Source organism: Mus pahari, chromosome X (assembly GCF_900095145.1).
Source record: "Mus pahari chromosome X, PAHARI_EIJ_v1.1, whole genome shotgun sequence".
NCBI classification, from domain to species: domain Eukaryota; kingdom Metazoa; phylum Chordata; class Mammalia; order Rodentia; family Muridae; genus Mus; species Mus pahari.
This window is the reverse complement of record NC_034613.1, coordinates 91,592,409-91,601,710: the sequence shown is the minus strand read 5'-3', so window position 1 is coordinate 91,601,710 and position 9,302 is coordinate 91,592,409. Positions and strand designations below refer to the sequence as shown.

Sequence of the window (9,302 nt, the reverse complement as noted above, 5' to 3'; positions counted from 1 at the left end):
CACACATGTGTTATACACACATACACACTAATAATGAATACTTAAAATCAACAAATTAAAAAAAACTGCTCTTGAAACTTACTACTTTAAGCAGTCTAGACATTTTCATATGCATTTTTGGGTAAAAAAATTGTTTCCGCTGGAACTAGTGTCCAGGAGAATTCAAACTCTTTTCATATTTGGGAGCTTTTACATTTGCTACTGTTTTTTGTTTGTTTGTTTGTTTTTTATCGATTGTATAATACACAGCACAGAACACAATTTTTTGTTTTTTCGAGACAGGGTTTCTCTGTATAGCCCTGGCTGTCCTGGAACTCACTTTGTAGACAAGGTTGGCCTCGAACTCAGAAATCCACCTGCCTCTGCCTCCCGAGTGCTGGGATTAAAGGTGTGTGCCAAGGTACAAAGAAAGAGCCATCTCCTGCAGGTCCTATTCCTTCCCTTCTTCTCCACCCCCCCACCCCCACCCCAACCCCGCATACACACACACACACTTTCTCTCACATTAAAAGAAGGTAGGTAGCAATTACAAAAGACATCTTCATATGTGCATGTGCTTGCACACATACATGCATACGCACATGCATACACACATGCACACACACATACACACATAATGAAAAAAAAAAATAAAGGTGTGTGTCACCACACCCAGCTAGAACAAATTTTACCATTTTAACCATTGCCCCCCCTTTTTTTTGAGAGTTCCATTGATTAGTCTTGGCTGTCTTGGAACTTGTTATATAGACCAGGCTGGCCTTGAATTGGCAGCAATCCTCCTTATTCTTTCCAGTGCTGCGATTATAGGTGTGACTACTGCAGTTAGCCATCTTAACCTTTTGTTAAAATTTTCATTTTTCTTTGTTTTTACTTCTATTTTTCTCTCTCTTTTGAGATGGAGGTCTCATGTAGCACAGCTGGCCTGAACTTGGTAGCTGTGGATGGATGGCCTTAAGCTTCTGATCCTCCTGCCTCCTTCTCCCAAGTTGGGATTACAGGTATATACCACCATGCCCTGTTTTAATTTAGTCATTTTCTTTTTTGAGACAGCCTTTAGCCAGGAGCTCACTATATATGTTTGGCTAGCTTCAAATTTTTAGAGATCTACTTGTCTCTGTCTCCCAAGGCCTTGGATTGATGAAATGTGCCTCCACATCTGGCTCATTTTAAGCATTTCTTGTTTTGTTTTTGTTTTTGTTTTTCCAGACAGGTTTTTCTGTGTAGCCCTGGCTGACCTGGACCTCTGTGGACCCACCTCTGTAGACCAGGCTGGCCTCAAACTCACAGATCCACCTGCCTCTGACTCCCAAGTGCTGGGGTCAAAGTTGCATCACCTTCATCCTGCTTAGGCATTTTTTTAAAGTGTATAATTTCTGGCATTAAATGTATTTCCAAAATTATATCACTGTTACCAATTTCCATAAAGACTGTTTTTTGAAAATTGAAACATTTTGAAATTGTTTTTTTGAAAACTGAAACATTTGAAACAATCTTAGTACCTATTAGGAGATAATTTTTGAATGCACTCCTCCTTAAGGCAAGGCCTTTGGTAGACTCTAGTCTATTGTTTCTTTGATAATTTTTTCTTGGTATGTTTTTGGGCTTCATCCTCTTATTGATAGATTTTTTTTTCCAGCTACAGCACATTGGAGCATTAGAGGTTCAAGAGGTGACTGGTCACATCAAGCATATTCCATCATCTCTGAAGGGCACTGGATGTGCCCTTCAGGTGTGGCCTGGTCAATTATTGATGGCCTACTTAGATCACAATGCAGCCCTAGTTAATGAGCAACACCACTAGCAGCAGTATCTACTTAGCCAGGCATTCTTGGGATAGGTGGCCAGTTTTACTGCCACGTTAATCCTTTTTTCCTGTGGTTCTCTTAACTTTAAGGACCTTGTTTTAAGCTTAAATTACATTTCTTTATTTACGCATGAGTATTCATACTCCTGTCCTTCACTGTGTGAAGATCACAGAACAGCTTGCGAGTGTTAGTTCTCTCCTCACACCACGTGGGGCCTGGAAATTGAATTAGGTCATTAGGCTTGGTGGCCATCAATCCCCTTTATCAAATGACACATCTCACTGACCCTTACATTGCTTGCTTTAGAGTTTGGAGATTACATTTATAATTAGCTTTATAAGTTTTTTGGTGGGGCATAGGGTTTTGTTGATACATTCTAAAAGGTTTTTTCCCCCCTCTCTTAGTTAAAGAGTGTTCGGTCCCACACAGGTAGACAAGGAACAGTTCCTTAGCTGGTATAAGAGATTTATTTTTATGTGCAAATGCACATAAAAATGCAAGGACAGCAGATTCCCTGTCACTGGAGTTACAGATAGTTTTAGGCTGCTATATGGGTGCTGGGAATTGAACCTGGGTCCTTTGGAAGAACAACTAGTGCTCTTAACCGCTAAGCCATTTCTCCAGTCTCTACAGCCACAGATACATTGTAACAAGACTCTGGAGTTTCAAGAGTTGCAACATTCTAACCTCTGACTGAAGTTCTAATCAGCCTTTGCAAAGATAGCAGTGGTGGGGTGGGCGGTCGTCCATCCCCCATCACCCAAGACTGTGTTTCTCTGTCTTGCCCCGGCTGTTCTGTAGATCAGGCTGACTTTGAATTCAGAGATTTGCCTGCTTCTCCAGGGATTAAAGGCGTGTGCCATGACTGCCAGGCCAGAAATTCTTGTTCATGTTGTATATATTTGGCAACTGTTTTTCAGTCCACTATTTGTGTTAGCATAGTTATTTTACATCCTCAAACTGATAATTTCAAATTCTCCATCATATCTTAGTTTGGTCTTGATGCTTAACTTTGAATTTTTAGACTTATGTTTTTTTTGTTTTTTATCTTTGCCCTGTAGCATGGCAGCCTGCCTTGTCTTTGTGGTTGGAAGTTAGGCATGCTGTAACAGACCAAGGTAGCCCTCTGGATTTTAGTATATGGTTTTGCTTTTTGGTTACCACTGTTGATCAAACTCAGCCTCATCTACCACACAAGTGTTAGAACAGACTGTTGTGAGTTTCCCTGTACATCCTGGGAACTAAATGAAGGTCCTCTTGAAGAGAAGTCAGTGCTCTTAACCCTAGTGGCCCTCTCCAGCCCAAGTTTCTTGTTTTGACCTTGGGAAATATTTCCTGAGTTTCATATCCACTTGGGTAAAACAGGAAGGCAAGAAAAGTCTCGGGATATTTTATTGCCTTTCCTCCAAGAAGGTAGATAATGCTTTGGGCATATTTTAATATGTTGATATAAACCAGGTAGTTCCTAGGGGAAAAAAATCAGCAAAATACGGGTATTCCTGTGAGACTGAGGCCACAGTGGCGGTTTCATTTTTTTCTATGACTTACAGTTGTGAGCGGCCATTGAGTGCTAGGAATCGAACCGGGGTCCTCTGGAAGAGCAACCAGTGCTCTTAACTGCTGAACCATCTCTCCAGCTGTCGACAGCTGCTGCTGCAGGGGTTTTAAGGCTTCACTCAATCCGTCCTTGGCTTCCAGCAGCTTGTCAGAAGCTATTTTAAGTACTCTGTTTCAGGTAAACAATGGCTCCTTGTATTTGATTGTCTCTAGGGTTTTTGTGGTATGTGTGTGTTGTTCTGCCCTGGACCTGAGATCTCATGAATCTAATATAAGCTAACAGTCCTCAGTTTGTTCAGCTTTCCTCCTCCCTCGAAGAATGAATTAGAACCTGCTCCTCACAAAAGACTAAGAATTCAAGTGTTCCACGAGTATTTCAAACAAATAAGAGCACCAAAAAAGAGAACATTTTGTATAGAGCGATAGTAATAGAACAAAAAGATAATCTTATTTTTATTATTATAAACTCATGGTTGGAGTGGTCTCAGTGATAAAGATCATGCTTAATGTGTTGCATAAGGCCTTCAGTTCAATCTCCAGCTCAAAATAAAGTCAAGGCATTCAAAGCACCCCTGTGGCAGCATATATCTATAAAACCCAGTTCCAGGGAATCCAGTGTTCCCCTCTGGCCTCTTCTAGTACCAGGCTCATACCTGGTACAGTCCTACGTGCAGGTAAAACATCTATAGGTTCTGATTGATTCTTTCTGTGGTGCTGAGGATTGAACTCGGGACTTCACACACATGTTCTTCCACTGAGTTTTATCCCCAGTGCAGGAATTGAGGTGATTGTTTTAATTGTTAGCACCCTGTCTTGTTACTGTTAAACTTAGTGGATAGTGTAGTAGGCACAGTAGCCTTGCTGTGAAAAATAAAGCTAGCGATTTAGGTAAAGTTATGTGTTTAATCTGGAAAGCTGGAAAGAGTTTAAGAGCATTTGCTGCTCTTGTTGAGGACTCAAGTTTGGTTCCAAGCATCCACATGGCTGCTTACGGCTATCTAAGACTCCAGTTTCAGGGTATCCAGCACCTTCTTCTGGCTTCTCTGGATATCAGGCATGCACACTTGAGACAAAACATATGCATGTATGTATGTATGTTTGTTTGTATGTATGTTTGTATGTATATGTGTGTGTTTGTTTAATAGAAATACATAAATTTGAAAAAATAAGAGAATCAGAATGTTCTATTCATCTTTTTTATGTATATGAGTTGACTGTAGCTGTCTTCAGACACTCCAGAAGAGGACATCAGATCCCATTACAGATGGTTGTGAGCTACCATGTGGTTGCTGGGAATTGAACTCAGGACCTCTGGAAGAGCAGTCAGTGCTCTTAACCACTGAGCCATCTCTCCAGCCTAATCAGAGAGGATTTAAACAACACATTAGTAAAGACAATAAAGAACAAAGATGAAAAAATTTAGAGATGAGGGCTAGAGAGATAGCTCAGCAATTAAGAACAGTGCTCTTCCAGAGGTCCTGAGTTCAGTTACCAGCAATAACCATCTATAGTGTGATAAAGTAATATAGTTGTTCATACCTTCTGTAATGTGATCTGATGCCCTCTTCTGGCATGCAAGTGTACATGCAGATAGAGCACTCAGATACATAAAATAAATAAATCCTAAAAAAAAAAAATCTGGAGACAAAGTAAGCATGGCAGTACCCAGTGATAGTCCTGAAGTTCAGGTGCTGGGGACTGAGTGTAGGGTCAGAGGTTTGGGGTTGTTGTCACCTGCACAATTAGAATTTGCGACCAGCTTGGGGTACAGAACTCTGTCTCAAATACTACAACATATAACAAAAATAAAAGATCCCTTAAGCAAGCAAAACCCACAGGCAGTTTGGAAGCACTGTGCTCTATTAACCAGCTATGTGTTTGTCTTACTGTATTTTTAGTCCTCTTAAGAACTTTAGTATTCAGAGTTTTGAGGGTTATCTATTAGGAAAACTGCTTTTTCACTTTTTAGTGAATTGAGCTCAGGGCCTTGCACATGTTAGGCAGGGGTTCTACTAATGAGCTTCGTCTCCAGCCCTATTTTTCCTTAACTTTGATGACTGACTGTTTTAAGTTTTAAGTTTCTCCAAAGGATGCAGTCAGTATAGGATTGGATTTGATTGGAGTTGCACATACTGATTGATTTTTTTCACTGAATAATTAAAAATGGAAACTTACTGAATTTTGTAAATAAGGACCTCTGAGCCTTAGTTTTCTGTAATAAGATTCTTTTTGTTTTTAAATCTGGTCAGTGTATATAAAATGCACAAATTTGGCAAGGGTTTGTGAGAAACATTCTCTAGCATAGAGATTCTATATTTCCTACCTTCCTATCTTTCTTTTTTTTCGTTCTTTAGATTTTGGGACTGGGTTTCTTTGTGTAGCCCTGGCCCTCCTAGAACTCACTCTGTAGACCAAGCTGTCATTGAACTCACAGAAGGCCTGCCTTTGCCTTCTGAGTACTGGGATTTGAAAAATTTGTGCCACTACTGCCCTGCCAGCAGCTAGTTTTCCAGTGGTTAGTATTCAGTGGCACAGAGAAAACCTGCATAGGCTTCTGCCTTATTTGGTAGCAAAAATGAAAGCGTTAACAAAATCTACAGATGAGTGTGTGTGGCTGAAGAAAAGGCGTAGTTGTTAAGAGCCCTTATCCCCCAGTCTTTAGAGGATACAGTTGACTTCCCAACAGTACCTGTCTATAACACTATTCATGACAACAGTTCCAGGGGATCAGTGCCTTCCTTTTGACCTCTTTGGGCACTACATGTAAGAAATCTAAATAACTAAAATTGGCATACACTTATGCCTTATTTTCTTTTTTTGTTTTTTATTAGATATTTTATTTATATTTCAAATGTGCCTTATTTTCTAGACTTACACAGTTACTATCTGACAGCTATGAAAATAACATTTTTATGATGATACCTGAATAGGGCACTGTCACAGTCCTCAGGGCATCGGATCCCATTACAGATGACTGTGAACATGTGGTTGCTGGGAGTTGAACTCGGGACCTCTGGAAAACTAGTCAGTGCTCTTAACCACTGAGCCATCTCTCCAGCCTCCAAAGGGAGGATTTTTAAAAAGCACTTCTATCTCAGTGAGCTTTTCATTTCCTTGAATGATTTCTTCAGGCTCATGGTTTCGGAGTTTTCAGTCTGTCACTAATGGGGAGGGTGTAAGGCAGCAGAGCAGCTCCAGAAGCAAAGAGAAAATACTTGTGCTTTGGGACACTCATTTTAAAAAGTCCTTTTTATTATATTTAGGCCCACAACATCTGGGATGGCCTCTGCACATTCTGAGTCAATGTTTACTTAGTTAATCCTCTCTCTGTAGTCACCTCATACATACCCCAGCCATGTGCTTTGCTAATCTAGGCACTTCTTAATCCAGTAATAAAGTTGACAAGCATGATCTGTTGTTCCAGCTCCAGTGAGTATTGAATTTTTAAATAAAGCAGGGCATGGATTTATTGGATCGGTGAAAAGCTGATTGTCAGTTATTGTTTAAAGTGAGCTTTATGGGGATGGACAAATGAAATCACTGTTTTGTTCTATTCCTGATAATTCTGAAACTACTCAGATGCACATTTTTTGTGAGGGGGGGTTGGTTTGAGAAAGGGTTTCGTTATAGCTCAGATTGGCCTCAGATCCAGACATATCACAGTCTTGTGCTGTTTTACTGATTGAGACACCTGTTGCCTTTTCTGCTCTATATTCCATGAAGAGCAGATCAGCATGAAAATTTTGGGAAAATATGGTCAATGATGCTTTCCGGTTTTTACCTTACACATAAAGTTTTAAGAAAATAGGTGAGGGGCTGGAGAGATGGCTCAGTGGTTAAGAGCACTGACTGCTCTTTCAGAGGTTCTGAGTTCAGATCCCAGCAATCACATGGTTGCTCACAACCATCTGTAATGAGATCTGATGCCCTCTTCTGCTGTGCCTGAAGACAGCTACAGTGTACTCATATAAATAATAAATAAACCTTTTTTAAAAAAGAAAGAAAAGTAGATGAGTTAAAGGCAATAAAAATTTTCGGGCAGTAAGGGCCATGTTCATTATAAACAGGTAGGAGAAATGCTACTTGTTATTCCCCCATCTGCTTTTCAATTTTTTTAAAACTTACCTTGTAGATGTGCATGCCACAGCATACACATGTAGAAGCCAGACGACAACTTTACTCTGAGGAGTTGGTTTCTCCTCCTTTCTATGTGGGTTCCAGGGCTTGGCCCTTAGGTCACCAGGTTTGTGTGGCAAGGACCTTTACTCACTGTACCATCTTGTTTGCCTTCTGATTTGAGACAGGATCTCAGTTTGGAGTCCACTTTGGCCTGGAACTCACTATGTAGCCCAGAGGTTGTGGACAAACGCATGAGTGTTTTTCCACCTGTTTCAATGAACCTCTTGTGTGTTAAGATTACAATTATGACAGATCACACCTGGCTCACAACCTGTGAACTTATGTAGATGGCACTCACTGTTCACAAGACTGGGTATTTTATAGTATATTTACGTATTTTTAAAATCTAAGAACTAATTGTACTTTATAGATAATTTGTAGCTTGCTTATTTTGGTTGGCCTTATAGTTAGTTCATTCAAGTTGAACATTATTCTTTCAATATTTGAAGTTCTCCAGAATCTGAAGTTTTTAAAATATCTTTATTATTTTATGGAACTATATTGGGGGTATGTGCATGTGTGTGCAGGTGCCCGGGGAGGGCAAAAGAGGACATGGAACCTTCTGGATGGATTTGGGTTACAGATTGTTCTGAGCTATTCAATTTGCATGTTTTGAACTGAACCCAGGTTTTCTGTAAAAGCTGCAAATACTCTTTAATTCCCAGCAAATTCCACGGAGGAGATGAGAATAGCTTGAAGCCCTTGTGCCAGTGGAGTAACTGCCAGGGAAGAGCTGTATCCCAGGAAGAGAAGAATCCGATGGATCTGATAATTGAACTTAGGTCACCAGGTTTGACAGAGGCATTTTTGCCTGCTGAGCCATTTGGTCTAATTTTTTAAATTTTTTTTTTAATAAAATATGATTTGTTTTATGATAAAAATGGTGTTATGTAGATCATAATTTTATTTTATTTTATTTAGTCTTTATTTATTTTTTGAGATGGTTTTCCCAAGTAGTCCTGGCTGTCCTGGGACTTAACTCTGTAGACCAGACTGGGCTTGAACTCAGAGATCCACTGCTTCTGCCTCCTAAATGCTGGGTCTAAATGCATGCTCTACCATACCTGGCCAGAGCATAACATTTTGACAAAAATTTTAGGGGGGTCTACAGTCAGTGATCATTGGTAGTGAGCTCTGCGAAAAATTACTAAGCAAAAGGGACATTCTCTTAGAAGAGCAAAAGTCTGCAAGAAGTACTGATGCTTTAGACTTCAGCATCTATTCTTCCAATTAATTAATTAATTGGAAGTTAAAGGTACAAGAAATTAACTGTGCTTTTAAAATAACCTGATTTTGATTTATGGTGTCTGTGTATGCACATGTGCACGCAGGTACCTGTGGGTACCAGAAAGCAGCATCAGAAGCCCTGAAGATGGAGTTAGTTACAGATGATTGGGAACCATAGGACACAGGTACTGATTACCTACTGAGGTTCTCTGGAAGAGCAGCAGGTGCTTTTGACCTCTGAGGCATCTCTTCAGCTACACATATACTTTAATTGGCCAAGAGCAATGCTTGCTTTCTGACAACATGAGACTTCTGTGACATAGTAAAGCAATTACCAGAACTCCAAAGTCATGGAGCATAGGTGAAGTTTTATGGAGAAGAGAACTTAATCACATAGTAGCAAATTAAGAATCAATAAAGAAGCCGGGCGGTGGCGGCGCACGCCTTTAATCCCAGCACTTGGGAGGCAGAGGCAGGTGGATTTCTGAGTTCGAGGCCAGTCTGGTCTACAAAGTGAGTACCAGGACAGCCAGG

General features: G+C 40.2%; 1 protein-coding gene across 13 annotated transcripts in view; it reads left to right on the top strand.

Moving 5' to 3' along the window:
• Positions 1 to 9,302, top strand: part of Atrx (ATRX chromatin remodeler) — a 141,714-nt gene that overhangs the window by 22,247 nt on the left and 110,165 nt on the right. For 4 of the 13 annotated variants that reach the window (XM_029534443.1, XM_029534447.1, XM_029534441.1 and 1 more), the window contains exon 2: positions 3,356 to 3,540. The exons of the other annotated variants lie outside the window; for them this stretch is intronic. The gene's annotated coding sequence lies outside the window, so the exon portion shown is untranslated. The remainder of the gene's footprint in view (positions 1 to 3,355; positions 3,541 to 9,302) is intronic. 13 annotated transcript variants of the gene reach the window in all.